The sequence below is a fragment of the Diadema antillarum genome, unplaced genomic scaffold (genome assembly GCF_040938485.1).
Source record: "Diadema antillarum isolate AM-2024a unplaced genomic scaffold, OU_Dant_1.0 seq00000177_RagTag, whole genome shotgun sequence".
NCBI lineage: Eukaryota > Metazoa > Echinodermata > Echinoidea > Diadematoida > Diadematidae > Diadema > Diadema antillarum.
This window is the reverse complement of record NW_027271244.1, coordinates 927,239-931,328: the sequence shown is the minus strand read 5'-3', so window position 1 is coordinate 931,328 and position 4,090 is coordinate 927,239.

Sequence of the window (4,090 nt, the reverse complement as noted above, 5' to 3'; positions counted from 1 at the left end):
GAATGTGTTAAAAGGACTACAATACTAATCAATATGTTATACATGTGTGATGACTGCAAGTGGAGAAATACTGTGTGCTACTATTATCATTATCTCTAAAAATCATGAAATGAGTTTGCGAAGAGTTTACTTATCATAGATACAACCCAGAAATTTAGGTTGAATATCATGATGGTCCTACAAAAGTATCAACGTAAGTGCCGTGATCATGAAACTTTGGGTGCTTTTAAGCTCTCAAAAGCGAACCAAAGTGAACAGAACCAAAGTGTAGTGAACCACATTGTGCCGCATTTGGAGCGTTTGAGCGTTCTGTGGAAAAAACGTACCCATGAGGCATTTTTAGAGGCAGTCACACATTTTGTACCAACAGGGTCATTCACCTGGCGTGCTTAAACTACTTACAGATGTCCCAAACAAGTGGGGAATGAACTCTTTGTATTGTGACGTATACATGTTACATGCATTCTTCACATGCCAACTCCCTGTACGTTTTGGACCACTTTTGGATCACATCGGGAAGTGGTCCACTTTTAAATGCTCGGTTTAGTCCGGTACGGTACACTATAGGAGCGTTCAAGCGCTCCTCTGGCTCGGGTACAGTACGGTTTGGTTCATTTCAGGAAAGTGTCAATTGTCTCAATTCTATCCCCCAGTATTAAAACCAATGCTCGTGTTTATGCATACACACACACATGTAGCACAGACACTTTCTCATGCAGACATAGGAAACATTTCTCTTCAGAATCTTGTATGTCACTCGTCTCCGTCATAAAGAAAAAGCTGAATTCAAAAACATACCATAAATGAGGCACTACAGTTAGTAGAAATTACACCTTTTCAGACAGGAAAGTAATTTTTTTTTAAATTCATTCATACCTATTTACACAATGGATTTTACAAAAAAAAAATCAAATTATATACGTTTGCACCTTTCATATTTCTTAATATTTGATATTAATATACATACAAATACGGCCAATATATCCTGGAAATTCTTTCTTTCATCATGTCACATACTGCCTGACACCAACAATAAGCATTCTTGCCAGGAATATGTACCTTTCCTGTAATACCTTCAGAAGCTGAATACATGTGAGACAATTTGCAACTGAAGACACACACGTTTCATAAATTAATTATCCTCTTCAAATTCTTTAGCAGAGCCATCCATGTATCTCCTCATGTGTACAGAGAAGCCATGTGCATGAACACATTGAAAAGCCACTGTTTACTTTAACAACCCCCCCCCCCCCCCCCCCCCAGCTTTAGTGCTTCAAAATCGTTCTCGATTGTGAGATGAGACAGAAACAACCAATGTATATATTACTCAGTATAATCTGTGCTGGGTATTGTTAACTATACAAAATATGAACAAGAGTTCTATTAAGATAATTTCTACAATAAACCGTCTCCAGTTATCAGTTATGGTTTATTTAAAAAATTGGTGGTATCTCCGTATATTTGTGGCTATATTGCAAAATTTTTATAACTGATATGGTATGTGATTCAACTGAACTATACATATGCATCAAATGTGAGAACTTGAAATCTTTTTAAGCAGTTCTCCCATGGTAAACAGTGGCTTTAATGCCTCTTTGCCCATTCCCATCCCCCCCCCCCCAAACACACACACATGATACAATAAGGCATGCAAACAACAGAAAAACAAAACAAACAAACATGGTTACAGGTTAAAGCAAATTTGGCATTAAACAATTACGATGTATTCAAAGTCCGACACTGCCCTACACTATGCCATTCTCTGATGGATGAACTGTTGTGGTTTCCTCCGTTTCGCATGACCCTTCTGTCGGCCTATCCTTGCACACGTATATGTATGCGTACTTCTGTAGGTATGAGGGATTTAAAATTCATTGACCGACTCTGTGAAGAAACATGTCTCTTTAATCTGTGATAAGCGCTTCTTTTTTTACCTCACTGGCAAGGCCAATCAATGGCAATCATCCATCTTCAAAGAACAGCGACAGCCAATGATACTACAAAGACTCTTAACTCAATACAAAGAAAAAGGCTCTCCCATATCTTGTTGGACTAATGAGATGAGATATGCAGATCCTTCATTAGAATCCTTGGGCTTTTGTCCAATTTGATATGTAAATCTGGGGGATGGGGGACGAGTCATTTCTACAGTACGATCAACTGGAACCTTGTGGAGAATTTGAGAAAATTTACTTGCGAATCATCCCCTGATCTGTGTGATTACCCGCTAATCAAAAAAAATCCAACTAGCAGAGGTACAAAACCCACGAGAAGTATTTGAAAAGAGGCCATATAAAGAAGATGAAGACTGAACTGGTTTCTATAGCAACCAAATCCTCGCCTGTCCTTTCTTCTGCTACATGTCTGATTGAAGTTGGGCATACACGAGATGAGAATGGACAAGAATGTGGGTGCTCATACAATGCCTGGAATCATTTTCATTACCCCCCAAAATCTGTGGCTTTTTGGTTTGGTGTGACAAATGTTTTGTGATTATAGCACAGAAAGACTTAATTACAATCGATTGTTAATTTCTCCTTCCCTTTCCAGTTACTTGGCAGACCATCACTATCAAGTAAAGATTTCAAAATGTAGTTCCTTCCTGATACCTAATCTTCTTAACCCATTAAAGGACGAGCTGATTTTGCTATAGCACACATTTCCCATAGACACCTGCTCAAGTATTATTCAGACTAGTCTTCAGTGGGTTTAAGAAAGACAAAGACACTGATATACTGGTCACTGACATTTTTACAATGAACTGTGTATTGATGCGACATCATTTAACTCAAGTACTGGTAGTTTCACATCTTACATTATGGCAAAATTCTTGATGCCATGCCAAGATGTGTGCCCCTGTCCATACAGGAATTTTGTCACATCTTCACAAAAAGAAACTAGCATAACAAAGCACGCAAACTGCACTTAAACATGAAAATAGCATATCAAAAGCAATAAGCACAAACCAACACATTGAACTATAACAACACCAACAACAAAAAAGTCCCTCTGCCTTATTTTGATTATATTTATAGATATTTTTTTTTTTCCAGTGGGCATTTATGTTTGATAAAATCATACAGGAACAGATCAGAATACATGTACAGTGCACTCCCGTTATAATGAACATGGTTATTACGAAATTCTGGTTACAACGAAGTAAAAATTCAAGCCACAACATTATCAGCTCTATGTGTTGTTATTGTTTATTTGTTCGGTTATAACGAAATTTCGATATGATGAAAGAAAACTGCTGGTCCCGAAGACTTCGTTACAACGGGAGTCCACTGCAGTAAGCTTAAGCATTTGCATCATGGCAAGGAGAAAGAAACCAGTTTCCGGGTACATCCACAGAGGCTCTACCTGACGCGAAGGCAGCATGTCCTTGGCAAGCGTGACCCAACGACAACTGGGGCATGCATACTAGATCGAAGGTTTTCAAAATGCTATAAAGCCTATTAGGCTTTATTCAGTCCCCCGAGATAATCTCCACAGCTTCCTACAGACTGCTGATATTTCAGGATTTCATTATTCCACGGATAGCAGGCGGAAGGTTTCACACTATTTCACCAAGAAATGATAAAAACCTGAAGTTAAGTCTCAACCAAAACTATACAATCCCTTTAAGGGTAATGTTATTCCCCCTGCTTTCTGAAAGCGGTAAGTCAAGTATTCTTTCATTATGCTACAAAAGTGAAAATATGTTGAACTTTCTTTATATCATTGTCCATAATGATGTTATCAAGTATAATGGTCTCCTTATCCAGCAATGATCAGGGTTCGAAATTGGCGATGGTCCGCTGGCCAGTGGCCACCCAAAATCATGTCGGACTAGCTAAAAATCATAAAATTCTGAAGTAACTAGTCCGTCTGGCTAGCCAAACTATTGCTTCAGTGTCAAAATTGATTCTAAGTAGTCCGCCTGGCTAGTTTAAAAAAAAGTTAAGTGCGACCCCTGATTGATGGTACTGAAACTTTAAAAATATATCACTTTTGAATCGACAAGATTTTCCTTATACTTTTGCTGATGTTTTCTACTAATATTACTTTTTTCACTCAATCCACATTTATAATTGGGCTTTGGCTTCCA